Here is a 9,904-nt window from a genome sequence, read left to right as displayed (position 1 = left end):
GAAGGATAATGTGGTCGCAGATGCATTATCAAGAAAAGAACGAAGAATTTGATTTGAGGACAAATCCTTTTAAAGAATGAATAGGAAAGGTGCGCAGCAGGGAGACCGAGGTTACAAAGAAGAAATAGGGGAAGAAAAGAAGAATAGTCCAGTTTACCCTCCCTCTTTCATTAGGTTCGTTCAGTAGTGATTGAGAATGAATCTTGAGTCGAGAGTTGAGGATTGAGTTTACAAAGAAGAAATAGGAGAATGACTCTTTCTTACAAGCCAGGCAGGAGAGTGAAAGAAAGGAGGAAAGAACCAAAGACCTATTGCCGATTACCGAGGGAAAGAGTTCAAGAAAAGAGAGGTGAACAATCACTTCCTCAGTCAGAATAACTCACACTAAGAGAACAAGGGGTTAGTCGAATTCAGCCTTCTTGCTTGCTTTCGTCTTTACAGGAGAGTGAAAGAAAGGAGAAAGATAAGTTCCAAATAGGTTACAGAGTTTAGGAGGAGGCTCATGAGCTTGACCTTTGCCAGCTGCTTTACCTAGTGAAAGAGTGAAATCAGTCTAATTCATCCTTGTTACAGGAGGGAGAGCAAAAGAATCTTTGAAGTCCAATGCAGGGTGTAGATCATCTTCTCTTCTTTATCTGGGCTAATATAATAACTGACTTAAACTTAGTGTTGTGAGACCAATAGAATAATGGAATCTCAGCCAGCTGCTTTACCTAGTGAAAGAGTGAAATCCAATCCGGTTCATGAGTTTACAGTGAAAGAAAAGAAAACGAATGAATTGAATCAATCAGTCAAAACAAAAATAGGAAAAGAAAGAATCCATAGGCATAGGGTCAAGAAAAGAGAGCTACTTCATATGCTTTACCTAGTAGGAAAGGAAAGAGTTCGTTCACGCTCATTCATCTTTCGTCTTGATCTTACCAAGTGATCGAATAGTGAAACCCCAGTAAAAGAGTGAAGTAGGATCAGTCTAATTGTCTTGCTTCAGTCTTTCCTTCCGGTGAAGTAGCCCGCCCAGGGAAGAGAGGTTACGCCGGTGAAGTAGCCCAGGTCATATCGATTCAGCTGAATGAGTAAGTATTTGTTCTTTAGTCTCCCTTCTTTCTTTCAAACACTATCAAGGAATAAAGGTGTGAAGTAGCTCTTTGTCAGTTGATTCTTCTTTTCTTTACTCTCCAGGCAGTATAGGATAAGAAAGGGTAGGTTACAGAGTTCAAGAAGGATTGATTTCATTTACTCGATTGTAAAGCAGCTAAAGCGTCTTCATTGATTCTTTCATTCTCAATAGGTGAAGTAGGGGAATATCGTCGTTTTTGGTTGAGTCTTTCAATTCTCTTTTCTTTACTACTTACCCTCCTGTCTGCTAATTCATCTTGTCTTCGTCTTCTTCCTTATTCCCATTTATTCTTGAACAGTTGATATGAACCAAGAGACATCAATCATACAAAATGCTTCAATGAAGATGTGAAGAAAAGGTTGTCAAAATTATCAAAAGATGTTTCAATTCATGCTACATTGAAGAAGAATAAAGTTTGATTGTTGTAAATTTTGGGTGGGTTATAATTTAGAGTAATTTAGAGTTATTGTATTTTAAGACTTTTTATTTAATTTCGGTTACATTTACATAATGGCTAATTATGGCCATAAAGTGTGAATGTTACAACTTTTGGAATGCCTTTAATAGTTTCATTTGCAATTCTATGTAGTTTAGATTGCATGTAGAATCATTCAAGCTCGACATGATCAATCTTGCTTGTGGAGTGATTCGAATCTCAAACAAGTGTTTGAGATATTTGATCAACAAGAATCATTGAAGCTAGACATGATCGATCTTGCTTCTGGAGTGATTCGAATCTCAAACAAAGTGTTCTTGGCTTGAGATATTCGATCGACAAGGTAATCCGAATCTTATTCCCCTTGTAGTTGATTCCTTATCTTATCATTTGGTATCAGAGCTTCAGACTCAAGATCGGATATATGTTTCCTCTGCTTTCTTCTCCAATTTAATTTTTATTTATTTTCATCTTTTTAGTTTTTAATCGACCCAAAGTTCAAAATTCAATCTTTGCTCTATTTAAAATTTTGAGAGGTGAGAATGAGAGCTTCATTTGTGTAAATGAGTGCAAACAGAGTGGCCTAAAATTCCTTGAGTATATACACGTGAGAGAGTGTTGTGAGGTCCTTTGTATTTCCATAACTTATTTTTTGCAGCAAAGTTTCACAAATAGATTCGAGGACGAATCCTCTTGAAGAAGTGGAGAATGATATGAACCAAGAGACATCAATCATACAATATGCTTCAATGAAGATGTGAAGAAAAGGTTGTCAAAATTATCAAAAGATGTTTCAATTCATGCTACATTGAAGAAGAATAAAGTTTGATTGTTGTAAATTTTGGGTGGGTTATAATTTAGAGTTATTGTGTTTTAAGACTTTTTATTTAATTTCGGTTACATTTACATAATGGCTAATTATGGCCATAAAGTGTGAATGTTACAACTTTTGGAATGCCTTTAATAGTTTCATTTTGAGGCTATATAAAGCCATCTATGTTGTATTTGTAATAAGACTTAGAAGATATATCAAAAGAAGCATTTGTGCTTTTCTTTAGCCAATGGCTAAGTTTCTTTGCAACTCTATGTAGTTTAGGTTGCATGTAGAATCATTCAAGCTCGACATGATCAATCTTGCTTGTGGAGTGATTCGAATCTCAAACAAGTGTTCTTGTCTTGAGATATTTGATCAACAAGAATCATTGAAGCTAGACATGATCGATCTTGCTTCTGGAGTGATTCGAATCTCAAACAAAGTGTTCTTGGCTTGAGATATTCGATCGACAAGGTAATCCGAATCTTATTCCCCTTGTATTGATTCCTTATCTTATCATTTGGTATCAGAGCTTCAGGCTCAAGATCGGATATATGTTTCCTTTGCGTTTCTTCTCAATTTGATTTTTATTTATTTTCATCTTTTTAGTTTTTAATCGACCCAAAGTTCAAAATTCAATCTTTGCTCTATTTAAAATTTTGAGAGGTGAGAATGAGAGCTTCATTTGTGTAAATGAGTGCAAACAGAGTGGCCTAAAATTCCTTGAGTATATACACGTGAGAGAGTGTTGTGAGGTCCTTTGTATTTCCATAACTTATTTTTTGCAGCAAAGTTTCACAAATAGATTCGAGGACGAATCCTCTTGAAGAAGTGGAGAATGATATGAACCAAGAGACATCAATCATACAATATGCTTCAATGAAGATGTGAAGAAAAGGTTGTCAAAATTATCAAAAGATGTTTCAATTCATGCTACATTGAAGAAGAATAAAGTTTGATTGTTGTAAATTTTGGGTGGGTTATAATTTAGAGTTATTGTATTTTAAGACTTTTTATTTAATTTCGGTTACATTTACATAATGGCTAATTATGGCCATAAAGTGTGAATGTTACAACTTTTGAAATGCCTTTAATAGTTTCATTTTGAGGCTATATAAAGCCATGTTTGTTGTATTTGTAAGGGAGACTTGGAAAATATATCAAAAGAAGCATTTGTGCTTTTCTTTAGCCAATGGCTAAGTTTCTTTGCAATTCTATGTAGTTTAGATTGCATGTAGAATCATTCAAGCTCGACATGATCAATCTTGCTTGTGGAGTGATTCGAATCTCAAACAAGTGTTTGAGATATTTGATCAACAAGAATCATTGAAGCTAGACATGATCGATCTTGCTTCTGGAGTGATTCGAATCTCAAACAAAGTGTTCTTGGCTTGAGATATTCGATCGACAAGGTAATCCGAATCTTATTCCCCTTGTATTGATTCCTTATCTTATCAACAGTAAAGGAGAATTCCTCTTTCTTGTCTTGCTTTCGGATTGACTTTCAACACTTTCTGGTTCAGTAGTGATTAAGTTTACCTCTTTCCTGTAATTAATTCATCTTGTCGTCTTTCAAAGCTGCTAACTCCTTCATTTCTTCTTTAACTTCCAACTCGTTCACGTTCAATCAGGGAGTCCGGTCATATCGGTTCAGGTTCATTCGCTTCTCTTTCTCTTCTCCCTGGATTCTCCCTTACATAGTCAAGTTGCATTCTTCTTTCTTCGTCTTTCCTTAATAATGAATGAATTACTTCTAGCCCCAAATAGCCCTAAAAATAGGTTGGATGACAGATCGGCCATATTAGTACTCATAAATCAGGGTAATTGAAATGAAGTTACCGAAGGAGGTTGTAAATAAAGGGTCGTTTTCACTTTGAATATAACTTCTTCTTGATTTGTTTGTAAAAAGTAAATAGGAAAGGAATTGGCATCACTTTTTCTATTTGAAGATCGAAGAAAGACAGAGGTCACAGCTCATATACTAAAGGTATAAGGAAAAGCCTTTATCTTATAACACAAAATTGGATAAGTCAAGCTCCATTTAGGCTGCCCACATACTTTTTATTTGTTCAAAATCAAAGCACTCCATTCGCATCTGCCTTTTCTAAATCTCACATGAAAATAGAAAAAATATACACAAAAATCTGACTTGCCAAACTAAATAAACAGAATGCGGCAAGACAGCAGTGAGGAAATAGCTCCAGTCAAGAACCTAAATAAGCCAAATAGTAGGCGCTACTTACTAACTCATATAACTTTCATGTTTAGACTTTAGTTTTCCTCTCATGATGATTGATTATCAAGGTAGTGCCTGAAAACAAAAACAGGAAAAGAAAGAAAGTACGGACGAGCTACATGCAGAGAAATTAGCGTGTGTGGTTGGGGACCTTGGTATACTGTTAAAATATGTGTAGGTTCCTGTAATTTGAGTGAGATTGTCGTGGCTGGCGCAAAAGCGGATATGGTTTGGGATTCCCTTGTTTGTTCCCAGTATTGGTTATGGTTCTTTATTTCTTGTAACGCAGAAACTAATCGAGCTCCCTTTGATCTCCCTGAAGCTGAATTAGTAATTAGTTGCAGGCTATAATGTAGAATATGTGCGGGATGCGAGCTCTAAGAGTCCACTGTTGTCGAACGTCAATGTCCCGGAGATTCATTCTGACTGAAACAAGGGTTCAAACTTGTTTGCATTTTGTTTGAAAATCCAAATTGAAAAAGTGGGGGCAAACGAGAGAGCCCACTTCCAATGAGCAACATATATCTAAGTGGTCTTTTCCTCTCTCTTATCTTGGAAACCATCACAAATATGGCACGGTAGGCTTTAAACGTTCTGTGTCGTCTAGTGGAGCCTATCATAAGATAGATGATTAGCGCAGACCTACTCCCTCCTTTCAATATTTAAGAATAGTAAGTCAAAACCCAACTGTCTAGTCAATCTCTTTTATTGGACAACAAACAAGATAATGAAGAAAACTCAAACCGATCACGACATATATTTGTGAGATTTTGGATTTAGACTATAGCTTTTTTGTTTGTTTTCTATTTAGTTTTGGTAATGGAATTTTTCCAGATGGGTAAAGCCTGAGCTGACTTTCTCTCGGGTATTCCCTGTTGTTTTTAAACTGAAACTATTATAGAAATAATGATGAGATTATTCTATGTTTTTATTTTGATTTTCAATTCCAACTTAATATTTGATAATAGAAAATTCTATAAATGCACGTTCCTTTATCGTTGGGGGTCATAATCTTACTAGCCGTAATCGTAAATCGTAATCAAAAAAGCAAAAATAGCTGTAGGGATAACCTATGGCTGGATTGAATTCTTTTTTCTAGTAGCGATGTGAACTCTTTCGCAGGAGGAGTGACTGAAACAAAAGGATCTTTGCTTGTGGAGCTGACAGTTGGACAAAAGAAGGTCATGGCCCCACGCGCTACACACAAGAATGAATGAAGGTAGGAAAGTCAAAGGAAGAAGTAGTCAACGACGGGAATAATAGAGTACCAGAATCAAACGTAGCTCGAGCCAAAGGCGACAGCGAGGAGAAAAAGGGGGTTCTTTCACTTTTCATACTTTTAAGAGAGGTTCTCTGACCTAGTCACTTCGTCACTTCAAAGGTGATAGTATAGTAGGGATAGTTCCGCTCATTGAAGTCAGTTCGTCATCTTTCGTCCTTGGAGAGAGAGAAAGCAATCGACAGGTTTTGGTGCACCTTACCGTAAAGGCTCTGTCTCTGTTTCCGCATCTGTTAATGTCTGTATTCATCGTTAAGATCTCCCGGTAGAATCGATTTGAATCATGATAATATATAAAATAATAATTTATAGTTCTGAACAAGGGAACTCTCTCTTATTGTAAATCGCATATATGCAAAAGTGATTTTGACTAAGCATATGACGAAGGATCGGCCTTAGCTAGAACTAAGTGGCTGTTTCAGGGTCAGTATGGAAAGCATAGGTCGACTTAATCCGGATTGGTTAATTTACTGACTAATCCCAAAGTGAAAGAAGGAGAAGAAAGAGAAAGAATGAATAGAGAGTTGAGGTTTGACTGACAGTGAACTCTCATTCATCTTTAGGATTGACTTCTACTTCTTAATTACCTTGGCCCTAAATACCGGGATTTTATCCCGAAAAAGAGGGTAAAGATAGACTTTTATCCCTCAAAATACGGGCAGGGGGGATAGTTTTTTTCTAGTTTTTTGAGTGTTTACAATCGAGTTACTGAGGGAAATATGGTCAAATGGACTGTTTTATCCCTCAAAATACGGGAAAGATAGAATTTCTTTGATTGAAGCTCCAGTTATTAAGGGAAAACCGCTTTTACTGTTTTACCTCTATGCTGGATAGAATTTATTTTCTTTTTGCTGCTTTCCTTAGGGAAAAACCTCTTTTAATGTTTTACCCCTATGGTGAATACAAAATCTTTTCTTTCCTATGCAGCTATTAGGGAAAAAGATCTTTTAATGTTTTACCCCTATACTGGATACAAAATATTTTCTTTCAGTAGCTTTTGTTAGTGAAAAAGCTAAATAGTCCATTTTACCGGGGTTTCCGAAATTAATCAGAATTGAAGCAGCTAAGGTAAAGAAAGGATAGGTTCAGTCTCTTTCCTCTCCCTTCTTTCACTGTAAACTCTAACGAATCGAGAGTCTTGACTTCCCGTTTGTTCCGGCTCATTCATCTTTCGTCTTTCCTTTCAACACTTTCTTTTTCAGGAGCAGTTAAGTTCTCTTCCAAACACTATTCATTTTCTCTCCTGTAAAGGATAGGTGATTGAGCGAAGCTGCGAGACAAAGAGTTTACGTACGAGGGGAATGAGGGAATCTCAGCTGTGGAAGAAAGATCAGGGGGTTTCTTAGTTTATAGTTCAAGAAAGGAGAAGATCAAGAATGAATAAGGAGTTGAGTGTTTACAGTTCAAGAATCAATAGGACTAACTAAAGGGCCAGGAGTGAAAGAGCTCGACCGGAAGGGAGAGGAGTGAAAGCAAGAAGGTTCAGGAGCAAACAGACCTCGTGAAAGAAGGTTCCTTCAGTAGTTCCGGAGTTTACCTTGTGAGTCAAAGAGTGAAATGAAGGAAAAGGGGGTGTAGGTTTCGTCTCATTAATCTTGCTTGAATTGAGGATATTGATTGATGAAGGGACAAGTAAAAGAGTGAAAGGTGAACAATCAATCACTGAATGAGAATAAAGAAAGAACCATAACAAGAATGGAATTAAGCAGATATAGAGAAGAGACCCTAAAATAACTTAACCTTCTTCAATGAAATCAGGGACAGGTTCACAGGGGGAGGCAAAGTCAGAAGACGAAGACAAAGAAGGGAATAAAACAAAGAAAGCTAGCGCAGCAAGGTCAAGGTAATATCAGAGGGGAAGGGCCGAACTTTACCGAGTGAGAGGTTAAAGCAATAGAATTGAAGCTGCCAGGAAAAAGAGAGGAGTTTACAGTTAAAGAATACATAGGGACAAGTGATTGAGGGAACGATCATTCTTCTTTCGGCTTTACTTGAAACACTACTGAAGGGACAGGATCAAGAGAAGTTCAATCAGGGACAGAAGTAATAACATAGTTCAGGAGAGGAGGTTACAATGCTTTTTGAATGAAAGGAGCGAGCGAGACCGATAGCGAGAGGGTCAAAATCAGTTCAATCAGGTTAGGGACAGAAGTAATATAATAGGCCAGGAGCTCCGCAATGAAACCGACAGGGAAAGGAGCGAAGACTCAGACAGAGTGAAATCAGGGACAAGTGATTGATCATTAATCGTTACGGAGTGAAGAAGAGAAGCAATGAGACCCAGACAGAGGGAGAAAGGGAGTTTACAAGACAGTAAATGAATTAGTAGAGTGAAGAGAGAGTCTCAAAGTGAAAGAGTGTTCGAAATCGAAGAGAAAAGAAGCCGGCCGAGGCGACGGGGAAGGTTCCGAAAAAGGTTTAAAGTTGAGGCTTTGTTTATTGTTTGGGAAAGACTAACAAACACTAACTGCACAAGGAGTTAAGAAGGAATTCATCCTTCTTCTTAGAGTCGAGTAAATTCATTAGCTGCTTTACCCAGTCTTTGAATAGTTTAACCCTTGTTCCAAAAAGTGAAGGAAAGAACAGAAAGAACGAGACCGGCCAAGAGAATAGGTACCGCCCATAGAATAGAGAGAGGAGTCAAAGAGCTCGACCAAAGGGAGAGGAGTGAAATCATTCATCTTTCGTAAACTCTCTTCATTAGGTCTTTGTTTACTGGGTTTGAAGGAGAAGATAAGATGCTTTAACCTAATTACAGAGGAAAAGAGTTCAAGAAGAAATAGGGTAAGGTGAATGAGCTAGCTTCTCTTTCTTTCCTTCCTGTGACATATCATTAATACTTCAGGTTATATCGGGGAAGGAGTAAAAGCAAGCAAGAAAGCAGTTAAGGAGGAGAATGCTTCTTTAATTGAGTCTTACTGTTGTTCCATCTGACGAATCTTGAGTCTTGTGCTTGAGTTCAGTCTTAGTTTACGTTTACAGTTAAAGAAGGTGAAGGAAAGAAGAAGAGACCGCCCATATCTCCTTGTTCAGGTTACAAGACCCTATAGGAAAAGAAAGGTGCGAAGCCACGAGACGAGAAGAGGCGCGAAGCGGCGAGACAAATAAATAGTAGGAGCCCCAGCAAGAAAGCCTGCCTGCCAGTTCCTTATTAATTACCTAAAAACGGAACCTTTCCAGTCGTAAAGCATAAACTCTCATTAATTTCACCTATTGAAAGAGCTAAAAAGCGATTATGAAACTTTAACAGTCGTAAAGCATCCATTAAATAATCAATGGGCCTTACACGAAAAAGAAAGAAGGGAATCAAACTAAAAGCTAAAGCGAGCTCGGCAAGGCAAGGTAATATTATTGTATAAGGAGTTTCGGCGAAGGTGAAGGATTGAATTAAGTTACTCTATAAGGAATATCATATCTGATTCTTCTTCTTTGACTCTATGTTATTACCTAACTAACTAACCAGATTCAACTGTAAAGGGGCGAAGCCACGAGAACGAGTTGGATAGGAAAAAGAGCTTGACCTTGTAGTTAAATGAAAGAATAAATAGGCAGAAGAGTTTAGTCGAATTAATATCCCTCTTATCTTACAGAGGAGGGAGGAAAGAACAGAAAGAAAGGAGAAGACAGGACAGAGAGAGAGGAGGTAACCAACCAGCGAAGGATTTCATTCATTCTTTGAATAGGTTACGAGTCAGAAGGGAATACAGAGTAGTTCAGGAGTAAATGGGCAGCAGAGAGAGGAGAAAGAACAGAAAGAAAATAGACCGTAAGGCAGAGGAAGCAATGAGACAAGACATAGTTACGGTTCCGTAGAGAAGCTGATAGTTGGAGAGGAAAAGGAGTGTTTGAAGGTAAAGGGTTGAGCTTTCTTCTTTTACAGTTACATCAGCGAGAGTACATTAGTGGCTTTATTACCGAGTGCAAGCAAGGTTCAGTTCGGTCAGTAAGGATAAATAATCTGGTGGAGTTTCATCTGTCTTTACTGGTCAAGAATCTGAATCAAAGAAAAGAGACAGGGATAG

The 9,904-nt window shown here is 37.6% G+C and overlaps 1 long non-coding RNA gene across 1 annotated transcript; it reads left to right on the top strand.

The window, feature by feature from the left end:
* Positions 1-238: 238 nt before the first annotated feature.
* LOC111450249 lies at positions 239-9,511 on the top strand. Its single transcript, XR_002711779.1, has 3 exons — positions 239-790; positions 3,999-4,001; positions 9,496-9,511. It is a non-coding gene; the product is annotated as an uncharacterized LOC111450249 (long non-coding RNA).
* The last annotated feature ends 393 nt before the right edge of the window (positions 9,512-9,904 follow it).

Source organism: Cucurbita moschata, unplaced genomic scaffold (assembly GCF_002738365.1).
Source record: "Cucurbita moschata cultivar Rifu unplaced genomic scaffold, Cmos_1.0 Cmo_Scf00012, whole genome shotgun sequence".
NCBI lineage: Eukaryota > Viridiplantae > Streptophyta > Magnoliopsida > Cucurbitales > Cucurbitaceae > Cucurbita > Cucurbita moschata.
Note: the sequence above shows the minus strand (reverse complement) of the source record. Positions and strands in the feature narration are given on the sequence as shown.